Source organism: Eublepharis macularius, chromosome 14 (genome assembly GCF_028583425.1).
Source record: "Eublepharis macularius isolate TG4126 chromosome 14, MPM_Emac_v1.0, whole genome shotgun sequence".
Taxonomy (NCBI): Eukaryota; Metazoa; Chordata; class Lepidosauria; order Squamata; family Eublepharidae; genus Eublepharis; species Eublepharis macularius.
In genome coordinates this window covers 33,994,325-34,014,789 of record NC_072803.1, presented here as the reverse complement: position 1 = coordinate 34,014,789, position 20,465 = coordinate 33,994,325, and positions in this window count along the sequence as shown.

The window sequence follows — 20,465 nt, the reverse complement described above, 5'->3', positions numbered from 1 at the left end:
GTCAGAGTTCCCTTCCTCAGATCATCAGAGCTCCTACCGTGGCAATCTAGTTGGTACTGAGTGTGCTACTGGATCCAAATCTTGCTCTTCTACTACAGACAAACACGGCTGCCCACTTGCAACTGTCTACATAGCAGTAATGATCGCCGAAAAATAGTAAAGAGTCCAGTAGCACCTTTAAGACTAACCAATGTTATTGTGGCTACAGTTTTCTTCGTCAGATGCAACTCCTGCATCTGATGAAGAGAGCTGTGGTTCTCGAAAGCTTATGCTACAATAAAGTTAATTAGTCTTAAAGGTGCTACTGGACTCTTTACTATTTTGTGACTACAGACTAACACGGCTAACTTCACTGGATCTATGTCCCTCAAAACAGGACACACTGTCTGTGCATTTCAGTCCCTGGCTTCCCTGATTGAAGGGTCTTACGTAGGAATAAATGATGAGGGAGAGCTAAAATCTTCGTATCCTTGCTTGTTTGTATAGACAGTGCTGAACTCAATGGACCAATGGGCTGACTCAGTGAAAGAGAGCATCTTCTAAAATAAGAACTGAATGGTGTGCTTCCTGCTGTCCCTCAAGCCAGCAGTTCAAAACAGTCCGCAAGCTTGTTTCCTGGGCCTGGCGGTGACTTATCCATTTGTGTGGGCAGACAGTTTTTCTGCCCTTCAGTAGCTCAGCTGGAGGAATCATTTGAAGGCATGTTGAGATCACTGGTTCAATTCCAAGCATCATCTATTTGGGGAGGGGTTGTGGGTCAGTGGCAGACGGCATGCTTTGAATGCAGGAGTTCCCTCAAAGCACAGAAGATACCTCAGTCCTCGGTGTCTCCAGTTACAAGGATTGGGGGAAGCAGGTATATATCCAGGGCAGGATGGACCAGGGTCAGGCACTCGGTGAGAGGTGGCATCACATGTTCCATATTGACTGTTTTGAACATTCTAAGGAGTGACAAGTTGGGTCATTGCTATTTGGTTGATTTTTTAAAAAGTCAATTGAAGCATCAACTTGTACTTGATTGTTTTTTATCCTGCTGGGTTCTAGATCAAATCAAGCCTGAATTCTCCCTAGAAGCAAAAAATGATAACGCTGAGACACCTCATGAGAAGACAAACCTCACTGGAAAAGACAATAATGCTAGGAAAGGTGGAAGGCAGTAGGAAAAGAGGAAGGCCCAAAATGAGATGGCTTGACTCAATAAAGGAAGCCATGTCCTCCAGTCTGCAAGATTTGAGCAAGGCTGCTAATTCTAGGACATTTTGCAGGTTGTTAATTCATAAGGTTGCCATAAGTGGGAAGTGACTTGATAGCACATAACATACACACATTTCTCCAAGGAGCTCAGGTTAGCACACACACCCCACCCCACCCCCACTTTTAGCTATGCATCAGTACTGTAAAGTAAGTTGAGACACAGTCATTGGCCCGAGGTCATTATGACTGAATGGGGATTTGAACCTGGATCTCTCCAGTCCTAACTTGCAACGCTTACCGCTGATCTACACTGGTTCTCCTAAGTGGGGTGGGGAGGGGAGAGATGATGAAAGGATGGATAGGAGAGCCTGAGAGAGTGAATAATGGCTCAGGGTTTTGTGGTAAAGTTTGTGTCTGAGTCGAGACACAAGGCCTCATGGTACATTAGATTTTTTTCTGGTTATGTCCCTTAGTTGGGTCACAGGTGTCTTTTGGGAACTGTGTGCTTTCCAGGTAAGCGGGGGCCTGATTTGGATGTGGGCCACAGCAGTTGGACTGAGAGTGGTTAGAGCTTTCCCTGTTCCCTTTTCCTGACCTGGAATGGCCCTGAGGAGCTGCTTTTTACTCTCTTGGGGACCACACAGGTACTGATATGGCTACATGGCAGTATTCCCAATGTAGCAAACGGGGCTATCTGGAGAAAATGGCATGGAGGGATGATGGGGGAGATCTCTCTTCCGAATTGGGCTCCCACAGGCCTGGGAAGCAGGAAGCCCCCAGTACACATCTGTGACCTGGGATAAATGTACCCTGTGGGTTAGGCCCTCACTGGGCATACTGGTGCAATAAACATTTTCTGCGTGTCTTATCTCAGTGGCTGGAGGCTGATCAAGAGTGGAGGAGGAAGCAAAACAAAGGCCTGTGGGGTGAAGGTCAGGAGCCACAGTGGAGGTAGAAGCACCCCCCCCAGTGCTCTGCTGACCAGTGCGCACCATTCTTATTTTGAATTGCATAAATAGGTTACAGAATCCTCCAGCTGCAACATCCTATTTTGGATGCTGGCAAAAACTGATGAGTAGCCAAAATACCGAGGAGAGGTCCATAAATATCCATGAAGGAGAATGGGGCCAGTTCGGCTGGGTGTGTGTTTGAAATCTGGGACTTTGAAGGACGGCAGCCCTTGGCTTGATCAGGCACGCTTAAAACACTGAGTGTGGAATGGAAGTCTCTCGGTTAGCAGAAAGGAAAGCAACTATGGGAACAGCTAGAAATGGGGAGAGCAATTGAGGCAAAAAACAGATGGGGTTAGTGCTGGCTGACAGTTGTAGGTATGTGTGTGTTGAAGCTTATGTATATGTTTTTATATCCAAGTGGTATATGGCCTTGGGATTGCGGCCAGGTGATGCACAGTCTTTGATTTGAGCAGCTAAAGCACTGCAGTGAGACGGTGCAAGAGAACGCAGGGCACACATTTGCTGCAGCGGCAATGAAGCTCTTGCAGGACTGCTTATGTGTGAGCAGCCAGGAAACTGGCAGGTTTGACCTGGCACCTTCTGGATGTTACAGCAAAGAGTTGGGACAGTTGCCGGATGATAATGCACTAATGAAAAGGGAACGGGGGCTGTCTGGGTCATGCACATTTCCCCAGATCTCTTCTGTACTCCCCAAGGCAGCCTCTTAGTTCTTCCTCTGCACCAATAAGGCTTGAAAAGAGCAGGCTGGAGTTAATGCAGGCACAGCAGGGTTGGCTAAGGACACCGGAAGGTGAGTTAAGGGCTGCGTTTCAGCCTTTACACTGACCTCCCCATCTTCCATAAAATGTTTGGAATAAAGAGCATTGAATTATCTCCCCCCACATACCTTTACTCTCCCACTGCAGCTTGCCAAGGAAGGATCCTGGAATGCCCCTACTGTGAAGTACTGCAACACGTTTTGCTCATGTGCACCAGTGTATGCTGCGGAATGGCTCCAGGCAGCAAAACATCTGGTCTGTCGAGGGTTTATCCCACATTTATCACCTTGAGATCTAGGGCTTGAAGCCAGCCTGAAAGAGATTGCATTCTAGGGCAGCAATTGGAGAGTTTGCCCAGAGCAAATGGGATTATTTTTGTGGGAGAGAGAATTGGGAATCTGCAAACATGTTTTTTAAAAAAACTTTCATGAAATAAAGGAGTTACTAGCCCTCTTGGTCTTAGTGGGGGGCAGAATGTTTTAGGCATTATGGCTAGAAAACTTGAAAGCTTACACACTGGATGCTGTGATATTGTGGTTGGTCCTAACAAAAAGCATGACATGCCTTTTGTTTTGCGATATTTTGCTAGACCAAATTCCATTCCCTGCACAGCATTTCCAGAAAGCAAATACTTCTTAGGCCCCGGGTTGTCTTCTGACACAAGCTGCCATATTTGCCCATCTCAGCTATTATGAATAGGTGGCTGACAGAGTGGCGTTGAAGAACCCTTGTCTTGATGGTAACTGGAGCTTAACACAAAGGCATTTGTCTTTTCTTAATGAGAAATTTACCTGCAGGTGGGGTCTGAGGCCAGTGCCTTACACAAGGCAATGTCTACACATCCCTGGGTAGTCAGTGTGCTGCCTCAGGCATTCCATCACTCTGGATTGCCTTGTCCATGTACAAAAATTTTGGTTATGAGGCCCTTCTCTAATGCAACATCATAATTGTGTGTGGATGCAACCTGTAGTGTGGTGTGAGTGAGAGAACTGTTGTCAGTTTGAATTTTGGAAGAAGCAGAGCTGTGAGGTTGTAACTGGAGTCGGCTAAAACTGCTCTTCGGGAATTTGATGTAAGAGGAGCAGTTGTGCAGACTGTTTTAGGCACTTAATTGTGTAACTGCAAATGAAGGGGTATTTCCAAGATATCATTGGTCTCTAGTGCTCTTTCGCTGAAAAGGAATCTCTATCCTGTAGCACCGCCTATGGATGTCTCACCTTTCTGGAGGGTGCATATCGAGTGCGGGTTAGAGGGGCTCAAAATACCAAATAAGCTATATTCTTTTGTGATGAATCAGCTGCTATGAGAAGTATTTTGGACCAGAAAAAATTTGATATTTATAAGCCGTCACTTCTATTTGGATTAGATTTTAAAAACCATAACAAGGGGGGAAAAAAACCTGATTTTAAAACCAGTGATTCAAATACACTTTTCCATTGCACAATTAACGTATTGTTACAAGAGCCAGTACTTGTAGTTGTTCGATTGCTGGACTAGGATGTGGCTCTCTGCCATGGAAGCTTGCTGGGTGACCTTGGGCCAGTCACATATTCTCATCCTAACCAACCTCACAAGGTTGTTGTGCAGATAAAATGGAGGAGAGGAAGATGTAAGCTGTTTTGGAGAGAAAAGTGGGGGTGTAAATGAAGTAAAATAAATTATTTTCCAAACAAGTATGCACATATGAACACACATGAATCCGCCTTAGACTGAGTCAGCCTACTGGTCTGTCAAGGTTAGGGTTGTCTACCTTGACTGGCAGCGACTCTCCAGGGTCTCAGGGGGGAGGTTTATCTGCTACTTTGACCCTTTTAACTGGAGATCGGAGGGGGGATTAAACCTGGATCCTTCTGCATAAAAAGCAGATGCTCTAGCACTGAGCAATGGGCCCTGCCTGTGAACTATTTGGTATAACAATAACAACACACTGCAAACCAAAAACGGGGGAGGGTTCCTTCAGAAGAGTGTGTTTACCCCCTCTCTCCTGTTTTTAAATTGGCCTCTAAAATTGTAGTTAGCATTGCTGGGGTGGGAGGAGGTTCTGGCCTTGCACTTCTTGCCTTTCCCCTGTGGAGCTAGTTGCTGGGGGGCGGGGGCGGGGAGGTAAAGGTAGAGGTAGTCCTCCCCTGTGCAAGCACTGAGTCATTACTGAACCACGGTGGGACATTGCATCATGACGTTTCCTTGCCAGACTTTTTGTTACAAGGTGGTTTGCCATTGCCTTCCCCAGTCATCTACACTTTACCCCCAGGAAACTGGGTACTCATTTTACCAACCTTGGAAAGATGGAAGGCTGAGTCAACCTTGAACCGGTTATCTGAATCCAGCTTCTGCCAGGATCGAATTCAGGTCGTGAGCAGAGCTTGGGCTGCAGTACTGCAATTTACCACTCTGCAGTCTGCACCACAGGGAAAGGGGGCAAATTAAAGGGGGGGGGGAAGGTTAAAGCTGCCTCTCCCAGTGAGCCTGCTGCTAACTTCTGAATGCCATGAGGGTCTGGAAAATGTGGCTGAGGGCTCAGTGGATGGGTGCTGTAGCTCAGTGTTAGAGCCTCTTGCTCTAAGTCACCAAGTTCAATCCCCAGCATCCTCTGTTAAAAGAATCAAGTAATAGGCGATGTGAGAGACTTCTCTACCTGAGACCTTGGAGAGCTGCTGACAGTCAAAGTAGATTACCTTGACAGAGGCATCTGACTCAGCATAAGGTAGCTTCCTATGTATGTGGTAATTTAAAAAAAAAGAAAGGGTATTTTATTTGGGCTTTCTCATGTCATGATTTGGATCTTCCTAATCTCTGTTTGAAAGCAATAGGACTTAAGTTAGTTAACTAACTCAGAACTTAGTCACAGTGAACTGCAGCTAGATTGGGGCTAGTGTTTCTCTCTGAAAGGGAAACCCAGGACGCATGTTCGGCTCGCACTGATGTCTGTGGGAGGCCTCCAAAATGAAGCAACTTAAAATTGCTTAGCCTGTGCGCCCTCATGTCTCTGCTGACTGGTCAACAGGTCAGACATATTTATAGCTTGCCACAGCGATATGTGACCTTGATAATAAACAAAGTTCAGTCACAAGAACACATGACTGATTGTGTCACATTTATGATGTTTTGACCTCAGAAGCAGTACATTTCCCCTCAAGGTTCTGTTTCATAGAAAGCCAGGCTTTAACAAAAGGATCATGAGTTCTGTTTTCATAGACAGTTTGAATCCACTATTTTCAAAAAAGAGAAACTTATGAAATCAGTTAAAATAAATGTAAATCCATTTTATTTATTAATTGTGTTAAGTGTCTTTCTTTTGAGGTTCAAGGTAGTTTCCTTTCATCATGTAAGTAGATAATTTTAAACAATCTCCATACAGATCCTGTTCTTCAAACCAATCACACACTGCCTGCTGTAAATCTACCAGAATCACGAGAAAGCCCTGTGAAATAATACTATATTATAAAGTCGAGTGAACGGGGAGTGAAGACAGTGTGGCCTTCATCTCATATGGCAATCTGCTTCACAAAACGGAAGCCACCACTGAAAAGGCACTGATGGGCAAATCTAACCTCTCTAAGAGAAGGGACAATTTGTAGAAAAGAGCACACGGGCTCATATAGGATAACGTGGTCCCTCAGGTTCCTTCCATTAAACTGCTTTGAACTTTGCAGGGTGTTGGAAATGTTTGCAGGATTGTTTCCTCCAGTGGCAGAATTCTTCTTTCCTCTGCTCTCCCCCTTCTCTTTCATGTCTAGTCTCTTAAAATGCAAGCCTGAGGGCAGATCTTGTGTTTCAGTTTGATTTATGTAGTATCTATTTATTATAAGCCTGTTGGAAATAATAAAGGATGAGGAACTAGTCTCTCCTCTTTGTCACCAGGAAAGGTAATGAGGTTTCTTGGAAATGAAGGGAAAGCATCTGGGCCAAGTGGCTGAAGGCCAAAGTAGATGCTCCTTTTTTTCTTTTTTTTTAAGGAATTGGGTTGGGGTTTATTTTTTTAAAAAAGAGTTGCATCCTATTCCTCGGACCCAACTCGAGTTCCCTGCGACCACACATCGTCTGTAGGGAATGGCTATTAGAAACCTGTTTGGGGCTGGAATGCCACTGTGGGAAGAGGAAGGGCTCCTGTCTCTCCCTGCCAGCTGTTTTCCCCTGTAGAAATGGGAAACTCGGATAGGAAGTCCCCCCCCCCATTTTTGTTGCTCCACGTGGAGTATCCTGTGCTTTGGCCCTGAGCCCTCTTCTCGGGGGGGGGGGGGGAGTCCTTGGCAGCTTTCCCTGTCTCTTTTAAGAGATTGCTAGAAGTGTACAAAGCCCAGAGCTGTCAGGGGCTCTGGCTAGGAGCATAGTGAGGCAGCACAGAGTAGAGGGGCTTTTGTGTGGGAAAGAAGATGGGATTGGATTCTAAAAATCGGGCTTCTGTAAGAAGAGGAGGTTGGGGGCTTTTCTGAGAGATTAACAAAGCAGCTCTGCAGCTAAGTGGAAGTTGAGGAGGGAGGCCTGGGGCTCCTGTTGGGAGGATGTTGTGAGTCAGTGGCAGAAGCCTGAGGAGGGCGTGCCACCAAATGATGCAGCTGGATGACTGTTGAACGGCTAGCAGCAGAGTCCCCTCTGTGGGTCACTCACTGACCTCTGTGAGTAGATGGTTTTCCTGATGACCCCGTGAGGTATGTTGGGCTGAAAGAGAGTAATTGGCTCATAGGTTACTGAGAGCGGGACCACAAGTGATGCCTGACACAGGTTGGACACTTGTCAGCTTCCCTCAAGTTTTGATGGGAAATGTAGGCAGCTTGGCGGAATGTTGGACAAGTGACAGTTGAAAAGTCCATTGGACAGCTGTCAGAGAGTCAAGCTGCGAGACCAGGATGCCTACATTTCCCATCAAAACTTGAGGGAAGCTGACTAGTGTCCAACCTGTGTCAGGCGTCACTTGTGGTCCCGCTCTCAGCCAAGCTTCCGTGACAGAGTGGAGATTGGAACCTGGGCCTCCCAGAAGCTAGTCCATACTCTAACCACCACACCATGCACCAATTATCATTGTGGAATAGACGCACTGTGTACATAGTTTATCACAGCGTTTGTGAAGTATAAGTGGTTTAAATGTTTTTGTTCTGTGAGTGGGCCAGCAAAATTTTCATTCTGTCTGGAAAGCTGCTCAGTCTCGGGCGTTTGCAGCCTCAAGCTGGAGCCATCTGTTGAGGTGGGGTTTGTGTTCGTGTGACGGTTTCAGTGTGGCTAGGCCTTCCATTCTTTTTCCGTGTAATTCCCTCTTAACTCATGCAGTTGGAGCAGGTTGGACGTCTTGGCTCTGGTCTTGTCATCTGGTGTTTGGGGGAAGCGAGAGTTAATTGGCTGACTTGTTCGTATCATATTTTTAGATGTTTATTTTTATGCATTGATTTCAAATGTTTTAGCCATCCTGAGCCTTTGGAGCGGGCCAGAGTTAAAAACTTAAAACTCAGTCCTAGGCTGTGGCTGGAAGGCTCATGTTACAGCAACCTTATTGCAGTTTAAACAGATTGGGCCCACTCACTGCCTGGATTAGAGAGCACCTGGCAGCACTGCCATTAATACCCTTTCGAAAGACTGGTGGGATCTTCAGTAAATAAAAACAGATAAATATTGGTGCCTCCTCTAAAATGGGGCTGCGTAAGAACAGTGTCTTTTGGATTTGGTTCTGACCCTTATTGCTGCCCAACACTGAATAGAGAGAACTTTTTTTCTCCTATAATACTAGAACTTAAGGGATACCCAGTGAAATTGATGGGCAGTAGATTCAGGACGGACAAACGGAAGCACTTCTTTGCTAAACGAGTACTTACATTGAGGAATTCGCTGCCAGTGGACATAGTGACGGTCGCTAGCATAGATGGCTTTAAAAGGGGATTAGATAGATTCATGAAGGGTCAGTTCATCGGTGGCTGCTAGCCATGATGGCGAAAGGGAACCTCCATGACACAAGGCAGTAATACCAATGCTAGGAGGTATTCTTCCTAGTGCTAGACAGCATGAATACCAGCATGGAATACCAAATGTAAGAAATGACATGGGAGGGGAGAGAACTCAGTGCTCTGTAGGGCATCTGGTTGGCCAGCGTGTGAAACAGAATGGTTGACTCAATGGGCCACTGATCTGATCCAATAGGACTCTTCTTATGTTCATTAAAAATTGCCACCTGACTTTACCTCGTGGAAGGGTCCTTGACAACCAGGGATCTTCAAAAGACATGTTTGCATTCTGCCAATGTGGTCCAAATGCACACTCTGTCCTTGGAGATGCTGGATGAGTACATTCCAGGACAATATCAAAGGCATATCCAAGGTCCTTTCTTTGTTATTGGGCAACTGTGAAGGGTGCTGTGTGGAGCTGGCTCTCATCCTCTGAATCCCCCAGTGGCTGATGAAGACAGCAGGAGTTGGTTGGAATCTAAGCTAGAGAACTTGGTTGGGGAAAATCTAGGACAGAGCTGGAGCGGATGCTAAGAATACTGTGCAGACCCAGCTGCAGGACCTAATTCCATATGGGCACTACGACCGCTTGCAGTCAGAGGAAGGGAAGACGTTTTTGTTGGTTCTGACAGTGGTCAAAGGTGGCAGAAAGGTGCTGTTTGCAAGTATGTGTGCATTAATCCCATACTTTGAATAAAATGTATGGTAGTTTATGCATCAGAAAACCTGCTCAGTTCGTATTCTCTTCTCTCTGTGTGCATACAGCAGTTCTAGGGGATAGAGAGGAGTGACTACTATATACCTTTCTAGGCTTTTAGTTCTGTTTTATGTCACTTAAACTGTCATGGTTTCCCCAAGGAACCCTGGGAACTGTTGCAATGTCAGGTTACTGGGAATTTTTTGTTAAAGATTGTTAGCCCCCCCCCCCCCCCCGCTTAACTCTTTTCAGCTTCCAGATTCCCTGGAATGTGTTGGAGACGTTATCCAGCACATTTTATCCAAGGAAGTTTCCCTGTTTTATCCACATGACAACCCTGTGAGGAAGGTTCAGCTGAGTGAGAGTGACTGACTCAAGAGTTTCCTGTAAGATTGAGGCTTTGAACTAGTCTGGCACTCTTACCATTATACCACACCACCTCTATCCTTTAACCTAAACTGCTCTAGCCAGCTGGTTCTTTGTGGGGGAAAGGGAGGAGGGTGGCCAGCCCATAGGATATTTCTAGTATATCACATTGTACCTTTTGCAACTTGCATCCCCCGACTCTCTTCTTTGCAAAACCCAACCACCTTCCGCCTGGGATATAAGGGCTCAGGGATCTCCATTCCTACTTATATCTGATGAAGAGAACTTGACTCATGAAAGCTTAAAAACAGGTAAAGGTAGTCCCCTGTGCAAGCACGGAGTCATTACTGACCCATGGGGGGACATCGCACCACAATATTTTCTTGGCAGACTTTTTACAGGGTGGTTTGCCATTGCCTTCCCCAGCCATCTACACTTTACCCCCAGGAACCTGGGTACTCATTTTACCGGCCTCGGAAGGATGGAAGGCTGAGTCAACCCTGAGATGGCTATCTGAACCCAGCTTCCGCTGGGATCAAACTCAGGCCGTGAGCAGAGCTTGGGCTGCAGTACTGCAGCTTACCACTCTGTGCCACGGGGCTCTTGGGGCTCTTGTAAAAGCTTATACTGTCGAAAATCTGAATTGGTCTTTAAGATGCTAATGGAACTTCAGTTTGCTGTAAGAAATGTGAGATGGGCTTAGAATTGTCTGTTGATGAGCAGCATTTTTTAAAAAAATATATGACTTCTCTATTTTTCCATTTGCTACTGCAAAGCTGTAAAAGATTTAGTATGAAATGATATCTAGAATGATGAGTTTTACCTTCTAGTTATTACTTTATTCACTTAGGATTTGGGACTCCTGCTTACATCATTCTCATCCCCTCCATTTTATCCTCACAACAACCATGTAAGACAGGTTAAGTTGAGTGTGTGTGACTGGCTGTAGGTCCCCCAACAAGCTTCCTTGGCAGAGTGGAGATTCAAACCTAGCTCTCTGAAATCCTTGTCTGACACTCTAACCACTGCACCATGCTAGTGGATTTTATAATCCTATGTTCTTATAGACCATTTTGTGGGCCAAATAAAAAACATTGGTGCTCTATGTGAGGGTAAATGCACACTAACATGACAATGCATAGGAGCCGAGCTGTGTTAATGGTTTGATGTCATAGAATCATAGAGTTGGAAGGGACCTCCAGGGTCATCTAGTCCAACCCACTGCACAATGCAGGAAATTCACAACTACTTCCCCCCACATCCCACTGACCCCTCCTCCATACCCAGAAAATGGCAAAAAAAAAATTGCTTCCTCACTCCAAAGTGGTGATTGGCATTACCCTGGGCGTCCAAGAAAGGGCCACGAGAACTAAGCACTGATGTAACCCTTCCTGCCCCCTCTCTCATGATCTGCCTAGGTCCACAGAATCAACATTGCTGTCAGATAGTCATCTAGCCTCTGCTTAAAAACCTCCAAAGAAGGAGGTTGGCAAGAGAGGCACTCTTGCCAAATGGACGGGTCTCTAGGGTTTGTTTCTGTATCATAGTGCCTTGCTGCTTAGGGATAGGGTTAAAGTTAGGGCTAGGGCCAACAGGAGTTGCTGTACTGCAAAGTAGAGAACATTGGGTAGGCACTGAGACCTCAGCAATATGTCAGCATCTGAGCTGGGGGTTGTGGGAAGCTATACTTGAATCTTGTGTGTGTGTGTTTGTGTGTGTGTTTAAGAGGAGTTGCTGTAACTGGGGACTTTCAGTTGTAAAAACTGAGCATGATGGAGCCAGAAGCGTCATGGGCAGAATGAGATGCTCTGTTTACCAGGACTCTTGACATTGATACCAATCTTGGCCACTCCAGAGGCTTCATACTGCCTGCCAATCATAGGGGCAGGTATTGCACCATCTGTTCCCTTTTGTATCTGAAGATGGCCCTGAGATCTGTCTCGAAACAGTCCCATGAGGTTTGCTATAGTAGACTGCCCACAGCCTCAAGCCATAAAATCCCAGTTAGAACCCCAGAGTCTCTGACAGTAATTTACATGCATGAAGCTGGAATTGTCAGAGAATAACGTTTTGCCTTGTCACACATCAAGAAGTTTCTGGCCTTGAAGGATCTTTGATCTGCTAGTTTGGTGTAGTGGTTAAGAGCGGCAGGTCTCTAACCTGGAGAGCAGGTTTGATTCCCCACTCCTCCACTTGAAGCCAGCTGGGTGACTTTGGGTCAGTCATAGCATCATGGAGCTCTCTCAGCCCCACCCACCTCACAGGGTAATTGTTGTGAGGATGATAATAACACACTTCATAAACCACTCTAAGTGGGTGTTAAGTTGTCTTGAAGGGCGGTATATACATTGAATGTTGTTGTTGTTATTATTTACATGTTGGAATTATCTCTTGGTGCTGCACTCCTTGTGGTTGAACATATATGTATAGTTTATATTGCACAGTAAAGGATCACATAAATGTGCTTACTTTCTTTTACCAGACTCAAAGAAATTGTCAGTGGTTCTCCAGGATCTCTGAAATACAGGTTTTCCTCAGGCCAGTCACTTGGAGATATTGGGGCTTGAATTGGAGTTTCAGGTATACAAACTTGTGAATAAGTCTTTCAAAGTTACTAGTCTATTTTTAAAAACAACAACAAAGCAAACTGGCCTTTTGGTAGTACATTAATAGTTGGTAGTATATAAAGGAGAAGAAAAAACTACCAACTTTTGTAAAACTTACCTGACTGGTTTCTATATAGCAGTTCTTTTTGCCATAGGTGACTAGGCAAGTCACCTATTTAATTCTCAGGCACATGAGGCAAATTTAATTCTCAGGCACATGAAGTCTCCTCATTTCAAAACAGAAGTATGATGTACCAGGAGAAGAAACTTAAGCCTTCCCTTCAATGACATTGTCCCAGGCTGCAGTTGCCCCGGGTGATCCACTGTTTGTTGCACAGCTGAAGTGTACTACATGTGAGTTTCTTAGAGAGGTCAAATAGTGGTTCCCTGGGGCTGTTTCAGGTCAGGAAAACTGCATGGGTGGAATTTCCTCTCCCTGCTGGCCATGATCCCAAATCACATCTGGCCCTCATGCACCTGAAAATTGCTTCAACGCAGGACTCCCAGCACACCTCTGGTTTGACAGAACTTGGGGTGGATCCAGAAACAGTGTAACATGTAGATAGACCCTCCGGCACTGATAATCTACAAGCCACAAGGGATCTGTGCTGGTTTCCACTTCAATCCAGTGCTCTCAGATTGCATGCAGCTTCATTGGATCTCCATTGAGTGAAAACTACAGTGCAATATTTTATTTGGAGATATAAAAAAGTGGCAGTCAGCTTGAAGTGCCAAGGGCCACTTTACACATGCTGCAGAACCAAGGGGCCAAGTGGGCAGTGTTCTGGGACTGCCTGCTGCTTTGTTGGCACCCCTGCAAGCATTCTTTTCTCAGAAATAACAAAAAAGGCCCAGTCCTCAAGGGGAGGTTGGTTCCTGGAATGTGTTCCTGCAGAAAAGTAAATGGTTCTCTCCTGAATTGTAATTTTTGATGTGAAAGAATGATTTTCCTCGAGAGGACTGCCAGCATGCCAGGTGCCCCCCTCCCACTTGCATCCTGAAGTGGTGCAGTCCAGAAAAACCTTTGCGTTCTGGTTCTGCTGCATGTGTGAACTTGCCAATTTGTCTTCCTGTTGGCAGCTGTGCCACTTCAGTGTTCCACACGGTGCTTAGCATCCGTTTGGCACCAGATAAACATTGTATGGTATAAGATGGGCAAGCCTTCTTCTGGCTTACAGTATCCGCATGGGAGGCCTTATTCCTGGGGCTGTTTTGGCTGCAGGCTCTGTTGGAATGAACAATGAATAAACATGGGCTTTGCCTTTTGATGTGGGGCTTTGCTCCCAATCTCTCCAAAACAGAGTCCTTTCTGAATTTAGATGTGGCCCGGAGGCCTGCTTTCTGCACTGGCATAATCCATTTGCTGTAGAGTGATGTTGGGAGGAGCCAGGCTAGCCCAAAGACAGCGCCTCTTTCTCAGAGAGCCCTAGAAAGCCTGGCAGTTGGATGCTGACATGAGACACCTCCTTTGATGGTGGAAGCAGTTCCACAGTCCTGTTCCAAAAGCCTGAAGGTACCCTTGCATAGCTTCTTTCCCTCTCTGGAGCTCTTTCTTCAGCTCTCCACCTTTTAGAGTTGGGGGAAAAGTGGAGGCAGAGTTGTCAACTCCAGCACTGGAAGAATTCCTGGAGATTTGGGGGCAGTGCCTGGGGAGGGTGGAATTTGGGAAGGGGAGGAAGCTTAGCAGGGACATAATGCCCTCCAAAGTTGCTATTTCCTCCGAGGGAGCTGATCTCTGTAGTCTGGAGATCAGTTGTAATTCTGGGAAATCTCCAGATCGCACCTGGAAGCTGGTAACCCTAAGGCAGCTGTTGGAATTGTAGTATCTTCAAGTATCTTCAGGAGGGCCTGGGATTTCTTCCAATAGTGGAAAGCAGCAGCTATACCACTCATTGAAATGTGGACTGAGACAATGTTAGACTTGTGGTTAAAGGAACAGTATCCTTTGATAGGCAGGAAGGGGTGGGGGACGGGGACCCAAAGCTTGCTCTCCCCTCCTCCATTTTTATTCTCACAACAGTAGCTGAGAGAGACTGTGGTGAGAATGTTACTGGCCCACGATCCTACAACAAGCTTCCGTAGCAGAGTGGGGATTCAAACCTGGGTCTCTCCGATCCTAGTCCTGCTCTAACCACTGCAAATCACCACTACACCATCTCAACACGGAATCTGAATTTGTGGATCTGCTTGGATATGATCATGTGTTTCTTTTTAAAAATGGTGTGCCTTAGTTTCCTTCCCTATAACCTGTGCTCCCTTTTTGCCTTCTCTACCAATCTAGATTTGTAATTTTACCTGTCCCACCCCACTTTTTCTCTCTGAGCATGTTGTGTCAGAATTTACAAAAAGAAAGGGTAGGAAACTTCCAATTTTCTGCACCATTTTCCTCTGCAGTTGCTTAGTTGCCTGGCAGTGCTATATTTTCAGAATCTATGCCGTTTGCAGCCTTGGAAATGTCAAGAAAAATTACTAGCCTGCACAGGCTTCTGTCTACCTATCTGGTAATAATTTGTTGCTTAAAAGAACTGAACTTGGTAAATGCAGGACCATCTAGAGGTGATTCTTTGGCAGGTGATTAGACAGAGAGACTATTTACAGGCCTGCGGTACTTGTTAAAGGGGATGATCCCATTAAATCACCTTTTTGAACAGTTGTGAAAACAACCTGGTGTCTTCCCTTCTTTGCTGAAAAGTGCTGAGGAAGCTTCTGTGGACCATGCTTCTTTTTATTCCCAAGCAGAAAGTAGCACTGAAACAGCTGGGAAACAGAAGCTGCCTGTAGCCAAACACCTGGGAGCGCTTGCTCATCTCTCTCTCTTTCGGGCAAGCCATAATTGCTCAGAAGCAACGCACAAGGCCAGACAGGTGCCATTGTTATTATTATTTTATAAGCAGTTCCAGATGCATTTTTGTCTGTTTTACTCAGCTGCTAGCTAGACTCCATTACAGTTGTGTTTGTGTTAAAAGGCAGGGCTGGCATTGAAGATCAGCCCGGTGGAGCATCTGCCAAGGCCCACGGCCCAGCAACAGGTCCTCCACTAACCAGAGATTTGTAGCTCATTCACTGCAACTTGGAATAGGAAATTGAGGTTGCAATGCTGCACAAACACCTGGGGAGATCTTTCACTTTGTGTTGGGAGAGGTGCCTGAATGGAGTGAAGAACAACTCTTCTTCTGTGCTCCTTTTAGCAGAGGCAACTTGCTTAATAGGAGAGACCCTGCAACTTTATCAGACTTGCATTTTTGCTGCTATTGGTCTGTCCCCCTCATTTTGTTTGAAATGGCTTAATGTACAGTCAACTATGACTTGAGGACAGGATTTCATTTCTCATCATCACTGTAAATTTCTAAAGCCTTCTAATGAAACTTTTAGTTTTTTGCAGCACTTGATTGGGGGTGGGGGTGGGATAGAACCATCGCTGCTGGTGTCTTTCGTAAACTGTACTCGGAGGATCTGATTTTCTTCCAGATGGTCTCGGTGTGGTATTTGTGCACTAACACGATAGCAGTCAGCTAAAGGGGAAATGAAACCCTGCCATCTAAAGCAGCTTCTTTGACACCTGCCACAGTGGAAACAGATTTAATACTGATTTAGACTTGGGTTGTCTACCAAGATGCTGGTGTTGCTGGGCAGGGAGAAAGCAAATTCTGTGCCTCTGGGGTACCTCAATAGAATAAGCTGCCGGGTGGAAACTGGCAACACCCTCTGAAGCTGGGATTTGAATCTGGAATTTGGAATGAGGCTTACTTTCAGATACCCGGAGTACCGCCTCACCCTTCAATGCAGGGCTGGCTGAAGAAGTTTTGGTGCCTGGAGTGCGATGTCCAGTTGATACCACTTTCTGCTATTTAACATTTGACACAATCCACCAGGATGTTGTCCAATGCAAGTCTCGTTGAAAGCAGCTCCTGTTCATTTCCGCCCTCCCCTGCTGGTGCGGGGAGGGCGGAATACAAATTTAAACAAACAAACAAACAAATGTATTGTCGAAGGCTTTCACGGCCGGAGAACGATGGTTGTTGGGGGTTTTCCGGGCTGTATTGCCGTGGTCTTGGCATTGTAGTTCCTGACGTTTCGCCAGCAGCTGTGGCTGGCATCTTCAGAGGTGTAGCACCAAAAGACAGAGATCTCTCAGTCTTTTGGTGCTACACCTCTGAAGATGCCAGCCACAGCTGCTGGCGAAACGTCAGGAACTACAATGCCAAGACCACGGCAATACAGCCCGGAAAACCCACAACAACCAAACAAACAAATTTTGATGAGGGTTGAGCTGGAGAACTTCCCAGTGGATTCTGCTGCTTGAGTCCAATCGCATCCATCTCTCTCTCTGCTGCTCTTAAATGTACCCTGAATCCTCAATCTGGGCTGTATCCTGGCCTCAGTGAATGCCCATCTCCTAAGTGCTGAAGTTTTGGTGATAAGAGAACTAAACACTTCATTTTAGGACCTTGACCCACTGTCAGCACAATCAGAATAGTAAGCCCCCAAACCTTCTCTCCCCTACACTGAGACTTTCCTGTGGTCACATTCCAAAGGTAAACCCCTGAACTGAGGCTGTGAACTTCAGACACACATCACACAACGCATGTGTTGTCATGACCGTATCTACCATATCGTCCATAGTGTACATCAAGGAGATGCAAATATTTCTGTATCCAATGGGTATCTGGCGTATTTTAGCTAATGTTTGGCATTTTTAACTTTGCTTGTGTATAAATGGATGGAGTGGATAAGTGGTAGCCACATTAAATACGTGTGTGTGTGTCCAGGGCTGGGAAAAGAGGTGGTGGAACTCTCGAGAGGGAAATGAGGGAGAAACACACGGGGTTCTTTGAAATAATGTTATTTTCATGCGTTATGGACTTACATCAAAATGTGAGACAGAACCCCCTACCTTGTTGGGGGTGGTGGTATTAAATGACATAGGAACTACCCAGTAGGATCATACTTATCACAATAGTCGTGAACTCTTGCCCCAGTTGCAAAATTCTGAGGGGCGCAAAATTTCTCCAGCCCCGCCTCTATACCCTCCCCAGGGCAGCTGAGGTCAGTCCCTCATATCTGTTGGGAAAACCCGTTCCTCACAACGATCCAGCCTCCCCTCCCCGAGCAGCCACTCATGGCGGATCTCCATGCAGCACCAAACAGCCCCTCAGAATTTTGCACCCGGGGCAAGAGGTGCTGGAACTCCGTTCCACCACGTTCCAGCTGACAAAAAGCCCTGGTGTGTCTGTTTTTAAATAGATACAAAGAAAAAGAAAAGAAAGCACGTCTGCACTTGATACGTTTATGAAACCTGCTGCCACAGGATGTAGTGATGGCTGCTAATTTACATGGATTTAAAAGGGGATTTGACACGTGTTTAGAGGTTAGTTGGGTCAATTACCAATAGATGTCATGATGGAATGGAGCCTCCATGGTCAGAGCAGAGGCAGTAAATCAGTCCAGGCAGCCGGTGTGGGGAGGGCGCTTGGTCTTATGTGTGAAGCAGAATGCTGGCCTTTGGTCTTATATATATAGTTAATCTACACGTCACACCAGTGGCTCAATTATTCAAGCTCTGTCAGGCCTGATTGAATCTTGGATCTAGTCAGGGAAAAGCTCTGCTTTTTGGATCCCTTAACTGGAAAATGCTGGGGCTGCATGTTACTTTGGCTCATGCATGCAACTTACGCACATTCACATCACTGCCTGCTGTAGCTCAAAAACTATGGCCATTCCTTCCCCATCCCCACTTGTGGGCATCCTACCACCCCCTGTGGCTTACAGATCTCCACCTAGCTAGATGCTGAAGCCTTGGTTCCCCCAGTGCTTGTGGTGGGCCTGTGCCTCCAGTATCCAGGAAGGCTGGCTTCTCTGCTTCAGTTATAGTCTGTTCACAGAAGAGGCTTGGCTGTGGGCCCAGCTGTTCTCTTCTTGCTGCTGTTTCCAGCATCTCTGGCAAGTTCTGGCCCGTTTTGTTCAATAGATGCTGTCTAGTGGGAGAGACCACCTGTAAGATGTTGGGCTGTAGTTTGCACTAGCTCTGCAAGCCAAACTATTCCCTGCACAGGTGTGCCATGTGTATGTGGGGAGAAGCCAGGAGATGGCAGACCAAACAAACGAGAGGGGCTAAATGAGTCCCCTGGGTATTCCTGTAGCAGAGAAGTGTTTAACTTTGCATGGCACCTAAGGATCTGCCAAGTGCCAATAAGAGTACCCCTGGCCAGTCTGAGTGGGCTGCCAGCCCTCCAGGGTGTCTCACCCCCCCCCCTTCCTGAAGTGGATTCAGCACCATATCTATGAAAGGACAGTCAATGGAGTTTTTGGTTGAGAGTGGTGATTTTGGTAGATAGACCTCTTTTCCAGATCACTTGGGGCAGAAACAGACAAGACCTTGGAGTTCTGAGATCAGATCTTGCCAGGTTTTTTTTTACAAGACAAGCCTGAAGAGCCCCTGGTTCAGATTGGGGCTGCAGCAATAACTGTTTTGCCCTCTGCATGATTTCACTAATCAAACACGACCTCTCCCCCACTATTGTTAGTTGCGGAAAGGAAAAAAGGCAGACAGAGTGAGCGTCTTTCCCTTTCTGCAGCTAATAACAGCACAGTGGTTCTGTATCAATTTTGATTGTCAGAGCCATGCACTGGGGGAAGGTTCAACTCCTCCTCTCCCATACATCAAGACATAGCCCTGATCTACATGAGAGCCCCACATCCTAGTTATTAGCTCTTTAAAAATGCTGGGAAGATCTGATTATAGACCACCTGTGTTGTAGCTGTTTTAGGTCATGCAAATATTCACTTCAACCCTTCAGTGTTAAAGATGCCACTGTGGCGTAGTGGTCACTGTTGGACTGGAATCTAGGAGACCCAGGTTCGAATCCCCACTCTGCCATGGAAGCTTTCTGGGTGGCCCCATCATTCTTGAAACTCAGTACTGTTCATAATTACTCAAATGTCAGTCCCATTGAATTCAGTAAGGCTTAATTCTTACTGAGTTAGAATGAGGGCTGAGTTAACTGAGAGCAGAACCACAAGTGACAAAAGGCACAGATTGGACACTTGTCAGCTTCCCTCAAGTTTTGATGGGAAATGTAGGCAGCTTGGCGGAATGTTGGACAAGTGACAGTTGAAAAGTCCATTGGACAGCAGTCAGAGAGTGAAGCTGCGAGACCAGGATGCCTACATTTTCCATCAAAACTTGAGGGAAGCTGACAAGTGTCCAATCTGTGCCTTTTGTCACTTGTGGTTCTGCTCTGTGTTAAAATGAGGGATGAGATTCTTGAGGCTTCCTCTTTGGGGCTGGTTCACACAACCCAACTGGCATAATCGCCATGCAATTTGAGCTAATTTAGGAAGAATTCCAAATATGATTGTGTGAATACTCCATGGGCTTAAGTCACAACTCAGCTAATCTTTGCTGCAGGATCTGAGAACTGACTGCGTGGTAGCATACTAAATGCATATTGATTTGAGAATCATGGTGGATGTGGTACGAAGCCATTGTATGGTCATTTTGTGCTCTGTCAGATTTTGTGTGCATCTAACGGATGCCATCTCAGGCCAAAATGACCATGTCCAGTGACCTTTGGCAGCTCTCCAGGGAGGCACTTGAGACTGGTGAAGTTGTCAACAAAGGCTTGTCTTTGCTGAGTGTACCTATCCAAACATGACTCCTTTCCCCTAATTTAGCTAAACTGTCTATATTCTGGTTTTCCCCATTCTTCTCTTTCTCACCTTTAAAACTTAACAAAACAACCCCCGTCAACCTTATGATGGTGCCCTCCATGGCTTAGCGGCTGAGCATCTGTTCAATCCCCAGCATGACCAGCTAAAAGGATCTGGTAATAAGTGATGTGAATGACTTTTTGATACCCTGGAGAGCTGCTGCCAGTCTGAGTAGACAAGACTGACTTTGATAGATCAAGGATCTGACTCAGTATAAGGCAGCTCTTCAT